At 41.1% G+C, this 12373-nt stretch overlaps 1 protein-coding gene and 1 long non-coding RNA gene across 2 annotated transcripts in view; one reads left to right on the forward strand and one right to left on the reverse strand.

Moving 5' to 3' along the window:
• The window catches only part of nhej1 (nonhomologous end-joining factor 1), a 382674-nt gene that overhangs the window by 161615 nt on the left and 208686 nt on the right, over positions 1–12373 (forward strand). The gene's annotated exons all lie outside the window — the stretch shown is intronic.
• Positions 667–12373, reverse strand: part of LOC132392973 (uncharacterized) — a 39606-nt gene continuing 27899 nt past the window's right edge. Inside the window, exons 3-5 of the long non-coding RNA XR_009511702.1 lie at positions 9929–10006; positions 1181–1372; positions 667–1010 (exon numbers count right to left, since the gene is read on the reverse strand). This is a non-coding gene — a long non-coding RNA (uncharacterized LOC132392973). The remainder of the gene's footprint in view (positions 1011–1180; positions 1373–9928; positions 10007–12373) is intronic.

Raw genomic sequence — 12373 nt, forward strand, 5'->3', positions numbered from 1 at the left:
AATGATTGTTTCTCCAGATGTAATACAGCATAAAAAACACAAACATACAGAACACAATGAAATACACAACAAATATAAATGCAGGAGGTTAAGTCTGTACTGTATCTATAGACAGATTGTACTGTATGTACATAAAGTGACAGTAGATACAGGAGTATCTGTACATACGGTGACTCTACAGGGAATGATAAAGTAATGGTGATGGGGAGTGTGGTGGGGTGGGTTAATACAAAGAAGTGTTGATCAGCCTGAGAGCTTGGGGGAAGTAACCTTTTTTGAGACTAGTGGTCCGGGTGGGGATGTTGTGTAGTCTCCTCCCTGATGGGAATGGGACAAACGGTTCACAAGTAGGGTTGGTGGGATCCTCCATGATATTCCTGGCCTTTTTCCAGCTCCTTTCTGTATAGACAGTATATTCTTGATGATGGGTAGGTAGGCTGGTGTTGGTGATGCGTTGGGCAGTTTTAACTACCTCTTGTAGAATGAAGTGGACATTGAAAGGGAAAAGGACAAGTAGATAGTATGATTGCTGGGATGGTTGCTGATGCCCACTATCAAGGACATCCTCAAAAGTCATTTTACATCTTTAAGAGCCCTCACTATCCCCTGCATGCCCTCGTCTTGTTACTACCATCAGAGAGGAAGTAGAAGAGGTTGAGGGCCTACACTCGACCATTTAGGAACAGTTTCTTCCCCTCCTTCATCAGCTTTCTGAATAGTCCTTGAACCAATGAAAAAACACTGCCTCCTTATTTTTTTTTTCTTTTGCACTATTTATTTATTTTGTAATTTATAGAATTTTTTATGTCTTTGCACTGTACAGTTACCACAAAACAAATTTCACATCTTGTAAGTCACTGATAATAAATGTGATTCTGATTCTGATGTTGTGTTCCAAAGTAACCCGTAGGCCTTGCCGAGTTCAGGCAGGGTTAGAAACTGTTGACAGTATTTGGTGACATCGGACACATGCGTCTTTGTGGACATTCAAAGCCCTGTCCCACAGCCTCCTGAAATAATTTCCAAATATTGCAACATTATTACATGGTAAATATGAAACTTTACTTCAAATAAAGTAAAGGCACTGTGCATGTTTAGAAGTGGAAGTATCACTGTGAGAAATGATTCAGAATAAAAGTATAGAAGTGCATAATAAAATGAATGCTTATTTTTTATTTACCATATTCTATTTTCATTCCGGCTCAAAAACAGACCATGGCACTGGGCAGAGTTAGCTGATAAATTCAGAATCTGAATCTCTGAATCAGGTTTATTATCACAGATATATGTTGTGAAATTTTAAACGAGATGTTCTGCAAGATGCTGAAGAACTCATAAAAATGTCGGAGGAACTCAGCAGGTCAGGCAGCATCTAAAGGGAATAAAGAGAAATTTGTTGGTTTGAGACAGCAGTACTGTGCAATACATAACAGAACAATGTTACGATAAGATATATGTAAAAAATCACAACATAAATTACGCTCAGGGTCACTTTATGAAGGACAAGAGTGGGACCTAGTGTGGTCTTCGGTTGCTGTAGCCCATCCACTTCAAGGTTTGTGATGTTGTGCATTCGGAGAAGCTTTTATGCGCACCACTGTTGTAACCCATGGTTATCTGAAATAATGTTGACTTGCGTCACTTGACCAGTCTGGCCTTCCTCCCCGACCTCTCTTATTATCCAGCCATTTTCACCCATAGAACTGCTGCTCACTGCATGTTTTTGTTTGTCGCTCCTTTCTCTGTAAACCGTAGAGGCTGTTGTGCATGAAAATCACAGATCAGTTTCTGAGATACTCAAGCCACTCCATCCAACAACCTTTCCACTGTCAAAGTCACTTAGATCACATTTCTTCCCCATCATGATGTTTTGTCTGAACAACTGAACCTCTTGACCATGTCTGCATGCTTTTCTGCATTGCGTTGCTGCCACATGATTGGTTGATATTAAACCTGATTCTGATTTGTATTAACAGGCAGGTATACCTAATAAAGTGTTTATCTTTTTTTAAACATGTTTAAAGGCAGGAGATCGAAGAGGTGTGACTTAATGGAATTGTTTCGCAACATCCCTTACGGGCCATATGCAGCAGCTACTTTGTGACAGGGTGATGCTTACAGACAAGATTTTTATGCTAAATGTTTATGCCAGCAGGTTCAATATTAAAAGTTGACGTGAAAGCACGGGCCTGCACCACTCTATTACACTCATGTGACCAGTTAGCCTACTAGCCTGTACACCTCTGAAATGTAGGAGGAAACAGTATCACCCAGAGGAAACCCATGTGGTCATAAAGGAGAACGTACAGACAGCGATGAAGTTGAATCCTGATCATTGACACTGTAATAGTGTTAAACCAGACATTATGCTATGTGGTGGCCTTTACATTACGTACATTAACAGGATTTAAAAAGCATTTGGACAGGTACATGGATAGGAAAGGTTTAGAGGACTATGGGCCCAGCTGTGGCAAGTGGGACCAAAAGTGAAATTTTGGAAGCTTTTGGGATGGAACAAATAGATCTAATTGGTTCCTTCTTTCAACCTACAAAAATCAAAGCATTGAGTGCAAGACCTGTGATCCATCCGCAAAAAGCAGAATTTCCCAGTGACCAACCATTTTAATTCCTATCCCTGTTCCCAGTTTGTCACGTTAGTCCCTGGCCTCCTCTTCTGCTTTGACGAGCCCACTCCCAGGTTGAAGGAGAAGCTCATACATTGTCCAGGTAACTAACCTCCAATCTGATGGCATGAACATTGATTTCTCCAATTTCTGGTAACTTTTTTCCCTCTTTCTTCCCTCTTCTTCAGTTCTCTACTCTAGCCTCTTAACTCTTCTCAACTACCTATCACCTCCTCCTGGTACCCCTCCTCCTTCCCTTTCTCCCATGGTCCAGTCTCCTATCAGATTCCTTTTTCTCCAGCCCTTTGCCTTCTCAACCTATCATCTCCCAGCTTCTTACTTCATCCCCTACCCACTTCGTGAGTTAAGGGTGTAAGGTGAAATTTTTAATTGGGTTATAAGGAAGTTAGCTGCCAGTGGAAGTGGTGAATCTAGGTTAGATTTCAATGTTTAAGGGAAACTTAGATAGTACATGATTGAAAGGGGTATGAAGGGCTATTGTCCAGGTGCAGTCCAATGGGACTAATAGTTTGGCATGTATTAAATGGGCCGAAGGGCCTGTTTAGTGTTGTAGTGTCCTACGACTCTATTTGATACAGTAAGATAAATGCCCATTATGCTGTATGACCAGAACCAGGTTATTTATCACTGACTTAATGATGTAAAATGTGTTGTTTGGTGGCAGTGTGGAGAAATATAATTACTATAATTTACAAAATGGAGTAACAAGGTCATGTTCATCGACTAGCATCAGAATCATTTTTATGGTTACAAGGTCAGCACAATGTTGTGGGCTGAAGGGCCTGTACTGTGCTGTAATGTTCTATGTTCTAAGTTCTACTATCATGGATATTACAGTATGTCATGGCATTTGTTGTTTCATGGCAGCAATATAGTTCAAAGACATAAAATTGCAATAAATTACCAATAAATAATGCAAAGTAAATAACTACAAGGTAGGAGTTCTTGGGTTCATGGACCAGAATCAGTTTTATTATCGTTGACATACAGTATGTCATGAAATTTGTTGTTTTGCTGTAGCAGTACAGTGCAGTACATTTTTAAAAAATTATTTATTTATCGATATAGCACAGAGTAGGCCCTTCCGGTGCTTTGAGCTGTGCCATCCCAGCAAGCCCACAGCCTCGATGAATCCTAACCTAATCACAGGACAATTTACAATGACCCATTAACCTATCTAGTACATCTTTAGACTGTGGGAGGAAACTGGAACACCCGGAGAAAACCCACATATTCCGTGGGGAGGACATACAGAGACACATTACAGAATGGGACTGGAATTGAATATCGAACTCTGGAACACCCAGAACTGTAATAGATTCACTCTAACCTATGCTATGCTACCATGGTGCCCAAAGTTACAGTAAGAAATCATTTTAAAAAGTAGTCTAAAAAGACAGCAAGATAGTGAGGTAGTGTTCATAGGTTCATGGGCCATTCAGAAATCTGATGGCAGAAGGGAACTTTGTCACTCAGAGAGTGGAACAGGCTGCCAGTGAATGCGGGTTCTATTTCAACATCTAATTCAAGCAAAGTTTGGATATGGGAGGGCTGTGGAGGGTTATGGTCCAGTGCAGGTCAATGGGACTGGGGAAAGTAGTAGTTCAGCACAGGCTGGAAGGGCCGACGAGCCTGTTTCTGTGTTGTAGTGCTGTATCACACTATCACCCTAAGCAGAACCAGAACCAGAATCAGGTTTATTATCACTGGCGTGTGTCGTGAAACTTGTTAACTTAGCAGCAGCAGTTCAATGCAATACATAATCTAGAAGAAGCAGAAGAACAAACAAATAAATAATTAAGTAAATCAATTCAGTATATGTATATTGAATAGATTATAAAACATGCAAAAACAGAAATAATGTTTATTTAAAAAGTGAGGTAGTGTTCACGGGTTCAATGTCTATTTAGGAATCGGATGGCCGAGGGGAAGGGGTGAAAAATAGTTCCCTGTTGTAACCACAGCTTATTCCAGTTGTCTTGCCTGTTATTAGATGTTGCTCCAAGCTCAGGGCAAGATTCTGAGAGGGATCAAATCACCTCGCTCAATGAAACATTTGTTCTGTCTTCAATCAGACTTTCCCTCAATATTCTTGGAATATTGTGATAGTTCTGGTCAACTCATTATAGGAAGGATGTGGAAGCTTTAGAGAGAGATCTACCAGGCTGCTGACTGGATTAGAGAGCGTGTCTTATGAGAAGAGTTTGAGTGAGCCAGGGCTTTTCTCTTTGGAAAGAAGGAGGATTAGAGGTGACTTGATAGAGGTGTACAAGCTATTAAGAGGCATAGACCTAGAGGATAGTCAGAGATTTTTTTGCAAGGTGGAAATGGCTGATACCAGAGGCATATTGTAACGTGATTGGAGGAACATATCAGAGAGATGTCAGAGGTTGATTATTTTTCACAGAGAGTGGTGGGTGCATGGGCTGCACTGCCAGAAGTGGTGGTAAAGGGGAATTACATTAGGGTGGTTTAAGAGACGCTTAGAAATGCATATGGATGAAAGAAAAATGATGGGCTATATGCAGTAGGAGAGAGGGTTAGTTTGGTCCTAGAGTAGATTAAAAGGTCTATGCAATATTGAGGGCTGAAGGACCTGTACTGCTCTGTAATGTTCTATGTTCTGTGCTATGATACTTCTCCTTCATCGGGGCGTTCCTGTGCTGTGAGCACCATGCCAGCATTTAAGTATGGACTGTGTGACTGGAAAACCATTTGAAACAATGTTAGGGAGGGTTTCTCACACACTGCCCACTGATATCAGAACAGCCGTGTGCAATGTGTTTATTTGATTAATTGTATCACCGTAATAAACATGGTTTCCTTTTAAGCAGAGAGCCAGGAACTCATTCTTTATAAAAATACCCTTGCTTTATAAAATGTTAATGCGGGGCGTGTGTGTTTTTTCATATTCATTCAGTGGCCACTTTGTTAGGTACATCTGCTCATTAATGCAATTTAGAATCAGCCAATCATCTGGCAGAAACTCAATGCATAAAAGCATGCAGATATGGTCAAGAGGTTCAGTTGTTGTTCAGACCAAACACTAGATTGGGGAAGAAATGTGATCTAAGTGACTTTGACCATGGAATGAATGATTGTTGATGCTAGACATGGTGGTTTGAGTACCCCAGAAACCGTTGATCTCCTGGAATTATCACACACAACAGTCTCTAGAGTTTACAGAGAATGGTGCGAAAAATAAAAAAACTGCCAGTAAGTGACCGTTCTGTGGGCGAAAATGCCTTGTTAATGAGAGAAGTCAGAGAAGAATAGTCAGACTGATCAAGCTGACAGGCAGGCAGCAGTAACTCAAATAGCCATGTGTTACAGCAGTGGTGTGCAGAAGAGCTTCTGACGCACAGCATGTCGAACCTTGAAATGGATGGGCTACAGTAGCAGACAGGAGGTACCTAATAAAATGGTTCTGAGTGAAGTTTCCTCTCGCTCTCTCCAAGCTTTCGGAATCAGGTTTATTATCACTGAGATATGTTGTGAAATTTGATGTATTGCTGCGGCAGTACAGTGAAATACATAAAATATTATAAATTATAATAAGAAATATATATTTATAAAAATTAAAATAAAATAATTAGTGCAAAAAGAAAGCCAGAATTGCGAGTACATGGGTACATTGTCCATTTAGAAATCTGAGGGCGGTGGGGAAGAAGCTTTTCCTAAAGTGTGTCTTTGGCTTCTGCACTTCCTCCCTGATGGTGGTAATGAGAAGAGGACATGTGCTAAGTGGTGGGTGGGCATCCTTAGTAGTAGATGTTGTCCTTTTCACACATCGCCTTTTGAAGATTTTCTCGATGGGTGGTAGTAATGAGAAGAGGACTTGTCCTGGGTGGTGTGGGTCCCTCAGGGCAGTCTGCCCATATAAGAAGAGAAACGTTTTCCCACCCCAGATTTGGTTGTTGGCTCTGTATTTACAGCTGTTTGTAAGTCAAATTTGAAAAAAAAGAAAGAAGGAAGAAAGATAATCTGTTTTGTCAGATGTACATTGAAATGTACAGTGAAACCCACCACTGTACATCAAAGACCAGCACAGTCTGGTTAGGCATGATGGGTAACCGTCCTGGTAGGCAACCTGCAGGTGTCCAGTGCCAACACAGCAGGTCCACAACCCACTAATCCTAACCAGAGGAAACCCCTGCAGTCACAGGGAGCACGTTCAAACTCATTATAGATAGCAACAGGATTGAACCCTAACCTTACAGCCAGCGTTACGTTAGCAACTGTGCTACAGTGCTATTGTGGTATTGGTATTGATTGATAGATAGATACTTTATTGATCTCAAAGTAAGTTACAGTGTCACAGTAGATTACAAGTGCACAGACATACAAATATTAGAACAGAAGCAAGAAAGAATAAAAAGATAAGTTACCTCAAAAATAAGATGCGCAAGATTAACACGTCAAAGGTTACAAGATTAACAAGATCTCCAAGTTCACATTGATAAGTTGGTATTTCAAGAATTACCGTATTATTTATACAGCAATAGGTGCACATTCGCACCATCTAGATAAGAAGTGATGCTAGTATTGCACAGGGTGTCCGCGATAGTAAACAGAGCTTAAACAGAGGATAATAATAGTCTAACAGAAGGGGGTCGTCACTTCCCTGGCTACAGGTTGACTCATTCTAGAGCCTAATGCCGAGGGTAAGAATAACCTCATTTAGCACTCTTTGGAGCAGTGCAGTTGTCTTCGTCTATTACTGAAAGTGTTCCTCTGTTCAGCCAAGGTGGCATTCAGAGGGTGAGAAACATTGGCGTATTATTGTCGCATGTATCAAGATACAGGCACGTAGATGAACAAAAAATGGAGTGCTCTGTGGGAGGGTAGATTTAGATTGACCTTAGAATACGTTAAAAGGTTAGTACGGCATTGACTTTTGACGGATTGTACAGATTTTGGCCATGTCAGACAAAGCACAAAAAGTAACTTGTTTTGGTGACCTTACCTCCACAGTATTGTAATATGTGGAATCAAAAGTCTGTAAAACTGATGGGAATGAACAATTGAGTGAACAAATAGGCATGGAGTATAGGAGTAGGAATATTATGTTGCAGTTGCCTAAGTGGTTGGTAAGGCTATATTTGGAGTTCCGTGTACAGTTTGGGCCACACTGTATAGGAAGAGTGCAGAAAAGATTTCAGAAAAATTTTTTGACAACGATGCTAGGACCAATGGCCTGAGCTATAGGGAGACGTTGGCCAGGCTGGGTCTTTATTTCTTGGAACATAGGAGAATGAGGAGCGATCATATAGCAGTGATTAAAATGATGATGAATGTATGGTTACTGTCTTTTCGCAGGGTAGAGGAAACCAAAGCTAGGGAATATAGATTCAGAATCAGAGGCTGAAGATTTAAAACAGACCTGAGAGACAACTATTTGACACAGAGGGTGCTGAGTATTTGGAATGAGCTGCCAGAGGAAGTGGTTGAGGCCTGTTCAATAGTATTTTTAAGAAATAGAGGGGTAGGGCTTGGAGGAATGTGGGCCAAATGCAAGAAATTGTGACAAGCTGGTTGGGTACGATGATCAGCTTGGACTGGTTGGGCCAAAGGGCCTGTCTCGTGTTGTATTGGCCATGACTCTGTAGCTCTAATTACTCAGCCAGCTCCATCATGGGCACCATCGAGGACATCTTCAAAACATGGTGCCTCCATCATTAAGGATCCTCACCACCCAGGACATGTCCTCTTCTCATGCCTTCTCCATCAGGGAGGAAGTACAGGAGCCTACGGACACACACTCAGCATTTTAGAAACAAGCTGCTTCCCCTTCACCGTCAGATTTCTGAATGGTCTATGAACCCATAAACCACACTATTTTGCTCTCTATTTACAAAACATATATTTTTTTATATTCTTATTGTAATTTATACAGATTTTTTATGTATTGCACTATGTTGCTGCTGCCCAACAACACATTTAACAACATATGTCAGTGATAATAACCTGATTCTGATTACAGGTTGAGAGACTTAAGTATCCAGTTCTTTTGTTAGTGGGAGTGAACATCAGTGTGTAGGTCAGGATTTTAAATTTAATAAGGTTAAGTGAGCTTGTCCATATGTAGGATGTGTCCATAAGCAGGTATTTGCAACCCAAGGGTGGCCTGTACTGCTTTTCTCTTCCCTTGTCTTTCTAGTAAACTATTCCTGTTCTGTGCCATTTGAATGGTAAACCATCCCATCCTGCTCTAGCTAACGTCACAGAACTGTTCTAGCATGAAAAGATGCCATTTGGCCAAATAATTCAGATTCATTTTCAGATCCACTTATTTATCACATGCACATCAAAATATACAGTGAAATGTGTAGTTTGCGTTAAGAACCAACACCAAGGTCAGCTTACAAGAGCCACCTCACAGTCTGCCGCCAACACAGCATGCCCACAATGTTCGGCAGAGCAACACAAGCAGCGACAACAACATTAATAGAACAACAGCAAAGCAAGTCCCTTTCCGCCCTAACTCACACACAGAGACAACCCTCCAACCCCAGGACAGTGGTCTCCAGGCCAACAGCTTCCAGTGGACTCGTATCAGGAGTGTGTGTGAGCACATATCTCCTTTCTCCAAGAGCAGGTTAACTCCATCCTGTTGCCCAATTTTTCCCTACTTCTTTTCCTTTTAAATTTTCCATCATTTCCCTTTGATAATTCATAATTAAATCTACTTCTTAAAGATACTGAATTCCAGTTTGTTATCAGTTGCAGTGTGAAGATGTTTTCCCACTAGTTACATTGCTAAACATCTTATATCTGTGTTCTCTGGTTCTTAACCCTCTTACATGGAAACAAATTTTGATGAGAGCTTGTTCCCCCTTCTGGATGTCTCCATCAAACTGCTCATTTAATATCACAATCTACCTTGTTATGACTTTGCATCTTTCTGTCTACCTCCACAGCACTTTCTTGTACTGCAACACTTTTTATTCTGCATTCTGAATAGCTAAACGTTGATTGTTCATTTCCCTCCATGAATGCTGCCTGACCTGCTGAGTAACTCTAGTATTCTGCATGTGTTGCTTGAGATTTCCAGCCTCTGCAGAATCTTTTGTGTTTATGATTCTGCTCAATACTACCTCAATACACTGTTATAATGAATCGATCTTTATTGATGTTAAACAAGTTTTTCACTGTATGTGTGTGTAGCTGACAGTTTACAGCATACACAGAATCTCTTGTGTACCAGTATACGGAGCCAGCTCATTTGTACAGTGCTTTCTCTTCCTGACATTCATCTGTTGCCCTAGATTCCATTCTCTTACCTTGTTTCCTCAACCACTTACTCATCTTCAGTTAAACACACACAAGATGCTGGAGGAACTCAGTAGGTCAGGCAGCATCTATGGAAAGGAAGAAAGCATCGACAATTCAAGATTCAAGTGTAAAGAGAATGAAATAATTATTACTGGATCTGATGCAGCACAAAAAAGCCCACGAAAGATAAAGAGCACAATAATAACAGTAAAAACACAGAATAAATATAAATACATAAAGTAGCTTTTACTGTAGACATTGATTGTATGTCCCTAAAGTGACACTAGTGTGTACATAAAGTGATGGGAACTAGTAAAGTAATGGTGGAGTTAGTGGTGCAGTTTCTCAGTGCTAACTGGTGCACAATTTAACAACACAGTAACAGGCCGTTCCAGACCAGAGCCCGCACCGCCTAATTACACCCATGTGACCAATTAACCAACTAAACTGTAACTATTTGTGATGTGGGAGGAAGCTGGAGCACCTGGAGGAGATCCACGTGGTCAAGAGGAGCATGAACAAACTCCTTACAGACAGCAGAAGGAATTGATCCCGGGTCATTGGCATTATAATGGCAATACACTATCTCTACACTGCTGTGCTGACCCTTTACGCGTCCATATTTGGATTAGGATATATTAGAACTTCTAGGCAATAGCACTGATTTGGCCTTTGACAACAAACACAAATTGATGGAGGAAAACATCAGATCCGGCCGCATCTACGGAGAAGAATAAACAGTCAACATTTCAGGCTGAGACCCTTCATCAGGATTCCCCTGAAACGTAAACTGTTTATTCCTCTCCATAGATGCCACCTTACCCACTAAAGTTGCTCCAGCACTTTGTGTCTGATTCCCTGGATTTTCCAGCATCTGTAGAATGTCTTGTGTTTATAATGGTCTTTGGCCATGTTTATTTTCCAAACTTCATCCAACTCTCCCACTATATTGCGGTTAGATATAGCTTAAGTGCCATCTATAAATTTGCTGATGACGCAACTATTGTTGGTAGAATCTCAGATGGAGATGAGAGGATGTACAGGAGCAAGATATACCAGCTGGTTGAGTGGTGTCACAGCAACAACCTTGCACTCAACCTCAGTAAGATGAAAGAACTGATTGTGGACTTCAGGAAGGGTAAGGCAAGGGATCACGAACCAATCCTCATAGGAGTGTCAGAAATGGAGGGAGTAAGCAATTTCAGGTTCCTGGGTATCAATATCTCTGAGGATCTTACCTGGATGTAACATATCAATGCAGCTATAAAGAAGGCAAGACAGCGGCTATATTTCATTAGGGGTTTGAAGAGATTTGGTTTGTTGCCTAGAACACTCGTAAACCTCTATAGAGGTACTGTGGAAAGCATTCTGACTGGTTCTAGCACCGTCTGGTATGGACAGATAGACAGATATACTTTATTGATCCCGAGGGAAATTGGGTTTCATTACAGTCGCACCAACCAAGAATAGTGTAGAAATATAGCGATATAAAACCATAAATAATTAAATAATAATAAGCAAAATTATTCCAAGTGGAAATAAGTCCAGGACCAGCCTATTGGCTCAGGGTGTCTGACACTCCGAGGGAGGAGTTGTAAAGTTTGATGGCCACAGGCAGGAATGACTTCCTATGACGCTCAGTGTTGCATCTCGGTGGAATGAGTCTCTGGCTGAATGTACTCCTGTGCCTAACCAGTACATTATGGAATGGATGGGAGTCATTGTCCAAGATGGCATGCAACTTGGACAGCATCCTCTTTTCAGACACCACCATCAGAGAGTCCAGTTCCACCCCCACAACATCACTGGCCTTACGAATGAGTTTGTTGATTCTGTTGGTGTCTGCTACCCTCAGCCTGCTGCCCCAGCACACAGCAACAAACATGATAGCACTGGCCACCACAGCCTCATAGAACATCCTCAGCATCGTCCGGCAGATGTTAAAGGACCTCAGTCTCCTCAGGAAATAGAGATGGCTCTGACCTCTGATGGGAGGGGGCTACTGCATAAAATTACAAAAACTTGTAAAATTAGTCAACTCCATCATGGGTACCAGCCTACGTAGTATCTGAAACATCTTCAAGGAGCGGTGCCTTAGAAAGGCGACGTCCATTGCTAAGGACCCCCATCACTCAGGGCATGGTCTCTTCACATTGTTATCATCAGGGAGGAGGTACAGAAGCCTGAAGGCACACACTCAGTAATTCAGGAACAGCTTCTTTCCCTCTGCCATCTGATTCCTAAGTGGACATTTAATACATTACCTCACTTTTTAAATATTATTTCTGTTTTGCATTACTTTTAATCTATTTATTATAATATATATATTTACTTACTGTCATTGATTTACTTATTTATCTTTTCTTTCTATATTAGTATCTATCGCATTGTACGACTGTCGCTAGGTTAACAAATTTCACGACACAGGCCAGTGATAGTAAACCTGATTCTGA

This window comes from Hypanus sabinus, chromosome 4 (assembly GCF_030144855.1).
Source record: "Hypanus sabinus isolate sHypSab1 chromosome 4, sHypSab1.hap1, whole genome shotgun sequence".
Lineage (NCBI taxonomy): Eukaryota > Metazoa > Chordata > Chondrichthyes > Myliobatiformes > Dasyatidae > Hypanus > Hypanus sabinus.